Raw genomic sequence first — 15,180 nt, forward strand, 5'->3', positions numbered from 1 at the left:
CAAGTTAAAAGCAATACTGATTTAGCAAGGCTAATAATACATTTGAATGAATTAAGCTTAACTCATGTAGCTAATCCCAAAGTTTGTTTTGCTTTCATATTCAGTACTTTTGACCTTGATGGAATGTCTAATCTGATAAATAAAAAAATGTGATGGAAACAATGATGTATTTATTTTTAAAAGGTGGGTCAAATATAGCACCGCGCAGAGGAGCAGACTGAACTTTTTTTTAAAACAACGACGGAGTCATCTTCGTAAACATTGACGATCTTCGGCATTGTGGCCTCTCAGCTCCACGTGTTCCGACAAACAGAAAAATGATCCAACTCAAAAAGTGCTGAAAAGGCACGTTCTTATCTCAGCAATGTGCATATTCCTGCAGACAGGCACCACCACTCTTAGGCTGTTTGCCTTCATGACTGTATCGCAGCCGTTCTTGTCTTAAACCACAGCTAACTCCACTCTGTCTGTGGATACTCTGCGGATCTTAGTCGCCGACTTGTTGCATTGAAATTAAGGCCTGCTTCTGTCCTGCCTATGTTGAGATCGACAAAAAGTAGCCTACTCTTAAAATATAAAATTTCTGGTATATAAGGCTACATATTGGTCCACATCTCATATTAACTAAATATAGTAAGATAGTAGAATAATTATTTATTTTTGAAAAAAAACATCTCAAGCTCCACTTAACTATTTTTTCCCAGTGCTTTAAACCATATCACTTGGTCTTCATCAGCAGAGGGCATTTGCTCAGTTGTCATGGAGATGGATATAGTGGTATACTCATAATTTCATACACAGCGCTTTTTGTATGTACTGACTTAAAAATTAAGCAAGGACTTCTTGACTTTGAAAATAGTTTGCAAAACAAAACAATCCCAACTCAAGCTTTTTTGTCAAATAATTGGTTAGTCATGAACAGGAAATTAACAATTTTGGTAAAATAATTGTTTCATGTTGAGTCAATGTTAAGCCATTTTACACATTCTTCATTATAATCATTGTCTTGTTTTTGTATTTTGTTTTCTTATTGATCAGTGCAATGTACTGGATAAGTAAAAGGTGCAGTGGTTGCACTTTGACCCATTTTTTAATGACTCAGTGCTGAAACCTGTGTCAAATATGAACTTCACACACCGACATCAATCTCACACCATGTTCCCTTTTTGAACCTGATGTCAACTATGAAACAATGGATCACCTGAAGAACTTTTAATTTTCACAACAGAAGATGCTTCACTGGTAAACATTTGGAACCAGTTTATAAGGCAATGTGCTACCAGCCATCTCTCACCATCTGTTTACCTCTTTAATATTAGTCTTTTGCATCTGGTTTAAGAGCGGGATCCCATCATTACAGGACCTCTATGTAGATTATATCGTTTGAGCAACTGGTTAACAAATGTGGTTCCCTACAAATTAATACATAGGTGGTACTTCACTCCTTCTAAACTTCACAGAATGGGAATTATGCCCAATAATATATGCTGGAAATGCAGCTCAGATCCAGGGACATTTCTGCATGCTATTTGGGAATGTGGGACAGTTTACCCCTTTTGGCAAAGAGTACTGGACAGTATAGGAAGGTGGATTGGCTTGACAATACCCATGTCACCAAGATTGTGCTTATTAGGGGATCAGTCTGTGTTACCGGGAGTTTTGAAGTATGATTTTGTGGTTATAAAGGTGGGGGTGATTACAGCTGCTAGAGTGATTCTCAGTGTGTGGAAGGATCCATCTCCTCCAGAGTTTAACAGGTGGAAAGAAAATATGCTGAAAATTGTGTCATATGAAAAATTCTTAGCCAGGATTAATGTTGATACGGAGGGATTTGACAAATCTTGGGGACGGGTTTTTGACTGAGATTGATGGATTATTTTTATTTTTTAGTGCGCTTCTCTTTTGTTAAGTCTATTATTTTTGTGGTGTTACATGTATAGGCACTTTATAATTTGATTTTATTGTATCTTTTTTTTTGTGTCTGTCTGTAGTGGTTATTGATAATGGGCCCAAAATACAAATGTGAATTAATCGTGTGTTTGGAAGCTGTCTTTTTTTTTTTTGTGGGTGTTTGGTTTTGTTTTGTTAAAAATGTTAAAAATAAATAAAGACTTCAATTATAAAAAAAACAAATGTGGTTCCCCTAGGTCTCATTTTTGCATTTGCAGAATTTTTTATTGTTTTATTTTATTTATTTGATAGGGACAATGCACAGCTCCTTAGCAGTTCCAGAGTTATCTGTCAGCTAATTATGAGGAATTAGCCTCACACTCTGAGTGCTTCCCTTTATATGCCCCCACATCTCTGTTAGATTCTATTTTCAAGTTCAGGACAGACCTAAAGCAGATTCTAGGTAGGAGATGCAACATTCTCAATTTACATTATTTGACAACTTTAGATTACCTTAAAAATGAATGGCAAGAGCACTTATTGACATGGGAGACAGACGTTTACATTTCAAAAGGAATTGTGAAATCAAAACAAAAATGAAAGGCCTACTAACAAAACGTGTAAACAGAGCTGTGTAACATTGCGACTCAAATTGCCCTCTGGTACAAGTAATAGAGTGATTGGTTAGTAGCATTGTAAGATTGTAATTAAATATTTAAATGAAAATAGGTTAGTATGTAAGTACAATATAATATAATATACACTGACTTAAATCAACAAATTCCTGATGTAATTTGGCAGAAAATTATTTGAAGGATTCACTCATCATCCATTTGTCAGCGCCGTGTTCAATTTCAGATAGTACACTGACTTTATTGGTTAAAGGTTAGATTGTCTAGAATTAAACTTAATTTTGATCATACATGTGATATATTTGTGTGTGCAAGCTCCTGCAAGTCTATTACATATGTTTTGGACATGCCCAAGACTAAATCATTAGTCTATTTTCGATACTTTCTCTAAAATGTTAGAGGAGCCAGTGGATCCATCCCCTTGTATTGCTCTATTTGGTATTGCACTACAGGGTGTGCATCTAAGTAATTCGTGCAACATCCTGTGTAGTGGCTATTCCGTTTCTAAATTATAGCCACTGTTCCAGCAATAGAAGGGTGGTTTTAACGCAACGTTGTTCTTTTGTTGTCGATCCATGCACCATGTGTTCATCGTTTAAATATAATAATTCAACTCAAAAATAGCTATAGGAAGTCATATTCAGTCAACAGCTAACATCACATACTCCAGTCCAGCTGTACACCACAATAACTAATATGTTTTGTAGCTCTTACATCTGTCATTGTACAGTAGGGAGAGAGAAATAAAGCTTTGCAGTGATTACGTTCTAAAGCACAAATAGGCCTATATAACCATCAAACACTTAGTCTTGAAAAAATAATTATTGTTCTTTATATATGAACAAAAACTGCTATTTTGGCTCCACAGCCTGGCCTTTTGCACTCTGCTAGCCAGGCGACTTGGGCTAGGCACACACTAGCCGCAAAGTGGCGTGAAGCGCTGGGATCGGGCCTCTGGTTGTTCTCACCAGATGCGCATTTCTCTGTGCCAGTCACAAAGCCATCCTGCTCCTCTCCATTTTACAGAATGGATTTTTTTCACCATGGGTAATTGTATAAACTCGTGAAATTGTAACTTGTTGACAACATGACAATTATACATGCATTTTTACACGTGTGGCCGGTTACAGTAATGGCTGCAGTCTGTCTGTCTGTCTTTCTGTGTGCCTGATCTCCACATTCGCTCACGGACATTACATTGCAAAGAGTTAAAAGGTGAGGGTCATGCGGCGACGACAGTTAAGTTTAGGCTCCAAAACGACTAGTTAAGTTTAGGAAGAAGATTGTTACGGAACGGCACAGGAGGTGGAACCCAAAAGCAGATGAAAACACAATTATTAAGATTAAGTGTTTTAATGAGTGAAATATATACAATAATTGTGCTGGTGGCAAAAAGGAGGGTTGTATCGAGGGAATCCAGTGGTGAGTGGTGGGTGCTGTGTGCTCTCCAGAGCGTGCCCAGTGAAGTGGTGGCGTTGACCATGTGGTAGGGCCTCCTCCAGAGTCCAACAAACAATTGAGTTTGAATCCAATTCTTACAGAGAGAGAGAGGAGCAGGCGGGATGAGCAAGCAGGCAAGCAGGCAGGAGTAGGAGCAAGCAAGGCAGGCTGCAACAAGAGATAAACACAGAAAATACTTTAGCTACACAAGCTAAAACACCAGGATAACAGATAACAGAGGGAGCCAGGAGTGCAACTATACCACACTGGTAGACAGTACAATCTGGCGACGAGTGGATCACAGAGCCAGCCTTAAATACTGCAGGAGGTTGATTAGGGAATGAGCTTCACCTGGTGCCACCTGCCAGCTAAGCCGCGCCCACAGCTCACAGTAATCGGCACAGGAGGGAGGGACATGAGAGAAAACAAACAAAAACACAGAGAACAAAAAAGAAGTACGGGCTGCCATGATGACATCATGACAAAGATCGTAGTTTGGTTTAAAACACTCCCAAGGAACATGTATTTCCTGGGTGAAAGTCTTTTCACAGTATACTACATTTTTCTACTCCTTTTTGTGTTGCGTGACTGAGACCACAGAGGAACAAGTTAAACAGATTTTAAAGTTTTATTGTACATTCAGTGTGTGTGTGTGGGGGGGACAAGTAATGTTGCAAATTGTTTGTCCTCTAGTCCTTCCAGAGTCTGGAGCGGTGGGTGGACAGGAGGTTTCCGGCGAGGAGGGCAACTGTGACGGGTCCTCTGCAGCTGCACAGCATCAGGCTCACTGATGCCATCCTGCAGATACAGCCAGACACAATAAACGCCATCAACATCATTTCAGATGCGTAGCAGCAGATGAGAGAAGTAATGAAAGAAATTGCACAATTATTAAAAGATGTAAGTAAAACCTTGTCTTTTGTCTTCCTTACAAACGCTGCATGACATCCTCACAAATTAGTTGTGACTACCCATTAGTCAAAACCTATAGATATAAACATTACTTCATACCCTCAGCCATCTCACTGCTAAACTCAAATAACGTAAAATCAGCTTGACCACAACCAGGCTTTTTTAATTAAGTAATTTCTTTGCTGTTTTCTCGCTTTTTGATGGCAGGTTTCTCTATAGAGCTCCCCCTACAGCTTCGGAATAGATATATGGCAACACTGTAAAAACTCGCTCGGTCAGTCTGCCGTTTCCTCTTTCTCTGTTCCTCCGACAATGCTTTCCTAGCTTTCTGCTTCTTTTTTGCCAGCTCAGCCATGACGACAGTGTGAAAAACTCCATCGCTACCTTGTTCTTATAGCTAGCCGGTTCTTGGATGGGGGCGTGTATGTGTGCAGTGCCTCGCAATCCGTTACATGGCAAGACCTGATATCCCGCACTACTTCCTGACGCTGAGGCTGGCGGCTTGCCGGCCAAAAGTTGCAAGGGTGGTTTTTCCGCCCACAGGTGCTTGGGGGGAGCGAGACGACCACCATTCAACTCGAAAAAAAAGTCATATAAGCATTCCAATGACTCCGAAGCTGTTCAGTTAAGGTAAATTAAGCAAAAAAAAAACGGCATAGTTCTCCTTTAAATTTGTTTTGTTTTTTTGTTTTAAATTGTTTTGCTATTTATTGTTGTATGTTGTAGTTGTATTGATCTTGTGAAGTTGTCACTGCTGCAAAGCCAATTGCCCCTCTGGGGACAAATAAAGATCTACTTGAATTCTTGCACCATGTTGATATTCCTCTTTTCGGGAAGGAGGCTGTGGTTCGGGGTCATAATGCCAGGGGCAGAGGGAGGTCAGGAGGGAGTGGGATACCAGTCCTCAGTGCTACATTGTGCAAAACACCACACACCCTGATACTCAAGCACACTTTTGCCGGGTGGTATAGAAGTCTGTCACCTGAGGCATCTAAAGCACTCCATCTGCATTTAAGGTGGCCGATGGCACGCTCCACGACTGAGTGGACCTCGTTGTAGTGCATTTCCTCTGCGGGTTTTGAAATGGGGTAGGAGCCAGCGTCTTAGTGGGTAGCCCTTGTCACCTGCAGGTTATAATTAATACATAATTATAGTCTACATCAGGACAAATGGTTACAATTTCTACACGTTAACTCACCAAGAAGCCAGTCATCACGTCCTACCAGTGGTGTAGTCTAATGTATTGTAGTGGGTATACTGTACTGTATATATATATATTGGCCATTGGAATTTGCCATTGGGGGGGCATATCATAGTGGGGGGAGGTCTGTGTCTTCTCCCCCAGGGAAGTTTTGAGCATCAACGACTTCATTTCCGGTATTCGGATACACTGTTATGCACCAATTTACGGTGGAAATACCTTTATTTTTAGCTATATTATGTGAAGAAGAAAAACACAGATGACAATTCTAAATATATCAAAAATATAATGGAAAGTACAGTATGTTGTTGCGTGTCATTGGGCATTTTTAAGTGGGTATATGGAAATCCTGGAGCTTTCTTAGTGAGTATACTGCAGATTCCTGTGTATCACATAGACTACACCACTGCATCCTACGCCTGCCTGTAGTCTGTTCCCTACACTGCTATTTGTCAGGATAAAGGAATCATGTGTTGAGCCAGGCCAGCGTGCCACAGTGTTTGTGAGGGTCATGTTAGAGTCACATATGACTTGCACATTAATGCAAATACTTGCTATTAACATAAACAAATTCGTTTTCATATGAAGCCTTTATAGCAATATGAGTGCAGTCAATAGCGCCCATTACATTTGGGAAACCAGACATTGCTTCAAATTGCAGACAATTGCATCGCTGCAGTGTAGAGAAACCTGATGTATCGACTTCCTTTTTTAATAATACCGTCCAAAATGGCAGGCATTATGGCACTCAGGGACGCTGCAATATACCAGTCCTATAGGATGAGATTTAACAGAATTAGATTATTGTCAGACGAGCCTTAGTGATGAAGTTGAAGATTATATATAATATTTATAAAAAGACTTACCTGTCTGCCAATTCCCGATGGAACCCCTGAGTGGTAAGGACCTGGGGTCTCATTTATAAACGTGGCGTATGCACAAAACAGGCTGAAAATGTGCGTAGGCCACTTCCCACGCAAAGGTTGTGATTTATAAAAAACAAACTTGACGGGAGAATGTGCTGTCCTCCTCGCAAACTCTGACCCATGCATACACACATTTTGGAGACAATGGGAATTGGCGATGCAGATGGTGAGGTGGTGAACTGAAGTCAGACTGCAGAAAGTACATGTGGGAATAATGATTACTCTTAATATTTTCAAGTATTGATGCCTCACTTCACTCCGTATCATCTCCATATCAAAGCACTACAGAGGGTGGTGAAAACTGCCCAACGCATCACCTGTTCCTCACTCCCCTCCATTGAGACCATCCAGGACAAGCGATGCTTGCGTAAGGCGCGCAGCATCATCAAAGACTGTTCTCACCCGGATATAATATATAGTTCTGTTAAATCTTATCATATAGGCCTGGTTTATCGAAGCTGTCCCTGAGTGCCGTAATGTCTGCCGTTTTGGATGGTATTATTAATATAGGTAGTCTATAGATACACTGTGCGAGAACAGGCCAAAATTATAATTCAATTTGCAGCAATTCCCAAAAAAGTTTTTTGCTTTTTCCCCGCCAGTCGTCATGATGCGGCGAACGAAAGAACAACTGCCAGGGTCATTAACATACTGATCAGCATTCATGAGGTGCTTTGCATTGACTATTTATGGTTAAAAATGGGCGTGTACAGGGCGGGATAAGAGGCTGTAGACACACGTACGCACACTTGTGGGTAATCTGTGATTTATAAAGGGAACATTGCTTACATTTTTTATTGCGAACGCACGGTTTTATAAATCAGATTTATTTTTTATTTTTTTGGCGTACGCCATCTTTGCCTTTTGGGATTACGTACACTTTTAGTAAGGATCCTACGCACAATTTTATAAATGAGACCCCTGGATTTGGATGGCATGGTTCCGGCTTGTTGCCCTCTCTAGTACTGGACCCAATTCAGTACATAAATCCAAGAGCACAGCTTAGATTAGCTTAGATTTAGAAATCATCTTATTAGCCAGTCATCATCATGGGCCAGGAAATCATCATTGTCCCTGAAGACTCTTTCTCTCCTGATTCTTTCATTGGCGTAGTCCTCCAGTAGCACGGACGTGCACTGACATTTGGAGGGGCTATTGCTCTAATCTGAAAAAAAAGACACACACAGCTTTCTCCTTATTGCACTGTACTGACATGGACCTTTTATAGTAACTCTCTAACACTCACCACCCTCATTATGTAGCTGTCTAATTAGTTGCGTGATGCTCCGCATGCTCCTCCTTACTCCCTGGTCTGGAGCCTTGTGCCTCATTATGAATAGAACTATTAGAATCTGAATTAAGTAATTTATACAGTTGTACTTTTCACTGCTAAAAACGCACTAAGACAACTGAACACAGTTGAGTTGTCATAGACTGTGTTTGCATGGTTTTAGTTGAGATAACTTTTGTTATGATTTGGCACCATAAATAATGTGTATGTTTATATAAACTTAGCACAAAAAGTAAGGAAATTTGTGTTTGGTAGATTATTTCTCTGTGGTAAAAACACTTTTTGGCAATGAATCTTATACCGTCGGAAAGCCTGTTTAGTTCCCTTTTAAATGGTAAGGAACATGCATTTGTGGGATGAGCAGCAGCGCTGAGTATGTGGGTTGCGCCCATGAAAAATTTGCCAAATCTTCTCAGCCAATGCCAAACATCTTATTCTGCCATTGACTGGTTTGGTGTTTGGTGGATTGGATGATTGAAGTTTGAAGAAACAAGACATATTGGCAATTGAACAATTTATTCATTTCACAAACAGGAGCTTCAGTAGTGTGTGGAAGAACCATACACAGCCACAACAGCCTGGCACCTCCTCCTCATGCTGGTCACCAGCCTGGTCACACACTGCTGTGGGATGGCATCCCATTCTTCATCCAGCATTTGTCGCAAGTCAGCCAACGTGGTTGTGTTGGTCACTCTGGCACCAACAGCACGCCCAAGCTGATCCCACAAGTGTTCAATGGGGTTGAGGTCAGGACTGCTTTTTTGACATACTATACTATGTCTTTTTCATGACTTTTTTCAACAAACTATACAGTGACTTTTTGATCACTTTTTGAATAAACTATGCTATGACTTCTTCATCCCTTTTTCCGACATGCTATACTTTGACTTCTTTTTAAAAAGTATTTTAAAATATTCCACTTTTGCTTAATACATCTTGGTATTATTCAATATTTGACTGAAATTCGTACCAAATAAAACCACTGCCACTTTTCCAACCACTCTCACTACTTCACCTTCTACCTACGCAGTTATGACAGCAGTCCAGTTTACCTTCAGCAATTTAGCTTTTCAGCATTCACAAGCAGTTTTTTGGAGGAAATGCCCTTTTCTAGTTTAACTTGTATTACCTATTTGTTTTCCAACTTTATATTTCCTATGTCTGGGTCCGTTAAACTCACTATTTGGAATGCTTAGGGGATTGGCCACTTACAGTAATAAAGAGGAAAAAGATTTTGATGCATCTGAAAAAACAATAATCATTCATTCAGATTCATCCTAATCACAGGCTCAATTCTTAAACAACACACACACACACACACACACACACACACACACACACACAGGTACACACACACACACACACACACACACACACACACACAATTTTTAATGTTTATGCTCCAAATCTTGACTCAGCTCATTTTATATCGCAAATTATTTTACTGTTGAACCATTATGTCAAAGGCCTGGCATTTTAATTGCATAATGAATGCCTCTCTGGATAAATCCTCCGCACAAATATCAAATCCAAGATCATCTACTGCCTTCAACAATTTATGTAAAGACACTGGACTGATAGATATATGGCGACAGATCAATCCTCAAGTGAGAGACTTTCTATTCACATTCACACAATTCATACTCCAGACTTGACTATTTTTTCATTCCCAAATTATTTTTATATGCAGTCAAGGGCAACTGTATAGATTCTATCATCCCATGCCCTAGTGCATTTGCATATTGACGCAGCTTTTAACATTTGTGACAAAAAACCCTAAGGGGCTTATAAAGTGTATCCCTTTACCATAGAGTATGATTACAGTTTAATATGTAACAACAAAATAAAGGACAAAAGAAAAATCAAATAACAGAACAAAATATACACACCAATACGTTTATTATAGTTATTATATTATATATAGAGAGCAACAGGAAAAATCTTGAAAAAGAAGTTACTAGGTAAGAACAAATACTTAAACAAACACTCACAGTTGCAAATCTAGTGACTGCAAAGACCAAACTCAATATTGACCACACTCGCCACATTCAGAAGTACTATGAATTTGGTAATAAGTCCAGTCACTTACTTGCCCATCAACGGAAAAATCAGAACAATGATCACACGATTAGAACTCCTTGTGGTGATGTCTCCTTTGATCTATTAATTATTGATGGTATATTTAGAGATTTTTATATATCCCTTTACAGTTCAGAGAAGAACATACTTCATTGCCTACTATTGCAGAGGAGGAATGCTCCAGCTTAAATGCAGCATTTACACCAGAGGAAGTCTGGGCATGGCCTGGATCATGATACAGGCCATGCTGGATGGGAAATGTCTGGGGCCAGATGGAAATTCCACTAGAATTTTTTGAGGAATTTTGGCCAGAAATCCATTAAATTTTTATGCCTGCTATTAATAATATTCTGGAGGGTGATATTCCACCCTCTTGGAGATATGCTTCAATTAGCCTACTTTTAAAAAAAGACAAAAATCCCTTGGACTGTTCCTCTTATATTAGCCTACTTAATATGGACTATGAAATAGTTGTAAAAGAACTGGCCCGCAGACTTGAAAGTGTTCTTCCTAAAATTATATTTATTATTGAGATTTATTATGTTATATACTGATTTGTAAAATCAAGGTAGACACAGATAATGTACGTCACTCAGGGCCCTATTTTGCACCCGGCGCGGCGCAGCGCAAAGCAAAGCCCAACACAAGTATCTTTGCTAGTTTAAGACCAACGCAGTTGTCAGTTTCCCGTCCAGCGCCCGTGTCGTTTAAATAGCAAATACACCTGCACCCATCTGTGGCCCATGGGCGTACTGATCTTACAGTGAGGTGTGTTCAGGTGCATTCTGGGCATGCTGGTCTTACAGGGAGGTGTGTTCAGGTGCATTCTGGGCGTGCTGGTCTTACAGGGAGGTGTGTTCAGGTGCATTCTGGGCGTGCTGGTCTTACAGGGAGGTGTGTTCAGGTGCATTCTGGGCGTATTGCTACCTTGAGGCAGCGGAAAGTGATCGCGCCATTGACCAACAAAAACCTGGTCTAAAGTCAATAACGCAGCATTTCATTGTTATTTTAACAGAGCATTAGTAAAATGCGCACACACTATGCTTGTTACACACACAGCAGCAGCACACACACATGCAAAAAATAAAAAATAGATCACACTCTCGCACTCGTCACTCGTCACTTCACGTACGAGCAGATCAGTTTCTTCTCCTGAAAATCTCTCCTTCCTGCTCAGCAAATCCTCCATCATAATAGCAATGCTCCAAGGTCCAAACGCGCCTGGCTTTTAAAGGGAATGGGAGATGATCTCTGATTGGTTTATTGCATGTTACGCCAAAAACACACCTCTGATTAATGAAGACACTAAGTACAACCCTTTAGAACCATGTGACCGGCGCACGGGCCCTTTTTTCTGCCGTTAAACTAGCAAAACTGGATTTGTACACGCCCTAAATGCACCTGCGCCAGGCGCTTCACGCCGTGCACTTAGATCGTTAAAATAGAGCCCAATGTCATACACTATCTTAACACCTATAAAAACACAGTGTTTATCATTTCTTTGGATGCCAAAAAGGCATTCAATCGTGTAAAATGGCCTCTTTTTTTCTCAGTTTTAGAAAAATTTGATTACAAATCTTTACTCTGACCCAGTAGCCAATGTTAATACAAATGGACTGAGGTCTGAGGGTTTTGGGGTGCGTAGAGGTTGCAGACAAGGGTGTCCCTGTCGCCTTTATTGTTTACATTGTTCATTGAGCCCTTGGCCCTTGGTCCAATTCAGTGGTTGGTTTAGTTTTATTCACTGCGCAGTGGAGAAAGAAGTTCACAGAAGCTGTAGAATTCTCTGTGACCAGAAAGAGTATTCTAGCCAGGGTTTTATACCAGTTTACAGGAAACAACAGAATAAACAAAAGCTGAGAAGACATTCAACTCACAAGTCTCTCTGAGTAGATTTGCTTGGGCCCAATACTGTCAATTAACTTCAACTAATCAAAAGTGCTTTGAACAGTTAAGGTGTGAATTTCTGTTGGAGCCAACTAAATAAAAGGTCTCACTCACAGTGACCAAAGTAAAATGCTTTGTTTTAACACTAAGTTAGAGAAAAAGTAGACAGACTTAGTTTAATAAGGAGACATTAACTGGGATTGCAGCAGGAGAAAAGAACCATGTTATTTCATTATTCGCGGATGATGTCCTTCTGTATTTAAGTAATCCTGAGAAATCAGTTCCACCTGTTCTGGACTCTATAGCCTCATTTAGTGCTCTGTCGAGTTATAAAATGAACCTAGTAAATCTGTCACTTTGGCTTTTAATATCCCCAGAATATGACCATACAATCTCCTTCTCAGAGAGAATGGAGAATGGTCTGAAATATTTGGGTATATTTTGTCATCCCTGATTTTCCCTTTGATTCAAAAAATTAGAAATGATTTCAAGAAGTGGACCTCTTTGCCGACTTCCTTCTTTGGGAGAATCAACACTATAAAAATGAATATCCTCCTTCGGTTAAACTACTTTTTTCAAAATTGTCCAAGCTATCTGACCCCAGTGGCTATATGTAACTTTCAGTTTGTGTTGATTCTAGCGGCCGCTTTGGACAAAAGCTGTAGTTTTACCACACATGAGTTGTAAAGATCTTTTCTTTACGGTGCTGTATTACCCACTGTATTACTGAGTTAGCGTTACCAGGAGGTCATATAGTTTTGTATGAAGGTTTTGCTCAGACAGAAAATCATTCATTTACAATAAAAGAGTAAGTTACAGATGCATCGTTGCATTTCAAGTGTTATACGGTAACTTAGCCTACTTTAGCTATATACTGGATACTTTCACCTCTTTAAAAAAAAAAAATTCAAATGAAACTGAGAAAGAAGAAATACCTCTTTGGCAGATCATTAGACTACAAAACAAACAAAGAAAAAAAACAGCAACAAGCATATTTTAAGAACATCAACATTTATTTCACATGATATAAAACAGATGGGTTTTGAACCTTTTGCATATTGACCCTAATAATATTAATAATAACCTCTTATAGTTAGAATATTCGCTCTTCTTCTTTTCAGTGTGTACATAAATTATGCTATTTTGTTTAGTTCTTTTTTAGTTTATATATATTTTTTTTTTTTTTTTTTTTTTTTTTTACAGTTTATACATCTCTTTAAAATGTCTTTTATGTCCTGGAGCTCCAAAGTCCAACTTATTGCTTTGTACATGTGCTATTGTCCAATTCTTCACCTAGCACAGATTCAAACCCAAAAAGTCTAATCTGTGTCATGTCCTCAGCCTCTGTATAACTTCTGAGTAATGTAAACCAAAAACAAAAAGGAGACACAAACTGAAAAAGCAGACTGGAAATCCGAAAACATTCACGTACTGCGTGTGTCGCCAACAGACTTCAGGAGATTCAGACTGTCTGCTCGACATAAATAATCACAACCCTGAAAAATACTTAGTTCTGTCCAAAAGAATCAGCAGCATGAAGTGGCACCTTGTTGAAGTAAAAATCTGCTTTATGTTCATATATATACTTTTTTATATATTTATATATGTCTATCCAATGAAGGACAATCTGTTATGTTGCAGGTGCAAAAAATGAAAATAGAGTGATAACGGAGTCTCTGGTGTCAAATAAAAACACTAAGAATCAAAATGGGAGCGGTTAAAATCCAAGAGCATCGGCGGTCACTTTGGGGTTAAAGTAAAGCACTGCATGTGTGGCGAGTTTTGGTGCTTAGCCCATCTGGTGAGACTTCTCAAATGCTCCAAGCTGTACACTCCCCTCCAGCAACTCAGTCACAGCTAATATCCCCTCCTCCAGATCAGTAGAATATTCTAAGAATTATTATGTTAAGATGACTTTAATACTTAGTAAGGTATCAAAAGCTCTGTGTATTGATGTGTGTGTGTGTGTGTATACATTTGGCAACACATATTTATGGAGCTATATTGCCCCCAAACAAGTCGTACATCCGGTCAAGATTGTGAAATGGTTTCATTCTATATATTTATAGCAATTAAATGATATGGCCAATGACAACAGCAATAAACAAAAGAAAGACACAGAAAACAGAACAGGATTGAGTGTTCACCATTTTTGTGTTTCAGCCTAAAAGGCAAAAAAACATTTTAACATGTTTAAAAGCTATAGTGCGTAGTTTCTGTCTCCCCCATGAGGAATTCTAAGTAATGACAACAACACTGTCGGTGTGTCCACATGATACAAGCCTTCCATGATCGCGCACGCCCCGCCCTCCACTCAGTTGCTAGTAGCCAAGGAGACACGGAGGATTAAAAAAACATGATGGACTCTTCAGAAGAGGTCATTATCTTCGCTCTAGTTTGGCCCTCCCAGGAGAAATATGCAAGACCCAGAGCTGGCAAAAACTGGCCCTACCATTCCCAATAATGCAACATACATAAACCATGACATTCAAAATGAAATAGTAGAACTGGTGAGCAAACTGGTGACAGAGCATATTGTTGAGCCAAGCTTTTTACACAAAATGGAGGGAACCCAAGACCCAACGGGCTGTGGAAATATTTCTATTGTACTGCGTTTTGTTGACCAAAGCTACACTATAAGAGAGAGGTTCTTGACGATTGCCACAGCAGATGCAGGCGATGCAAAATGTCTCACAGGGGTACTTTTTTTCGGAATTTCGCTGGCCTGAGCACAGACAAAATACTTAGCCAAGTTTACGATGGGGCCTGTCCAATCGCTGGGGTTCAAAGACTTCTTCAACGTGAGCTGGGCAGAGAAATCCCAAATGTTCACTGCTTTAACCACCAACTCCACTTGATCGTTGTTCACGCCATGTCCGGTGAGAAGGCTATTGAGGATTTATTCAGTATCTATAATGTCCT

This window comes from Sander lucioperca, chromosome 20 (genome assembly GCF_008315115.2).
Source record: "Sander lucioperca isolate FBNREF2018 chromosome 20, SLUC_FBN_1.2, whole genome shotgun sequence".
In the NCBI taxonomy this organism is placed as follows: domain Eukaryota; kingdom Metazoa; phylum Chordata; class Actinopteri; order Perciformes; family Percidae; genus Sander; species Sander lucioperca.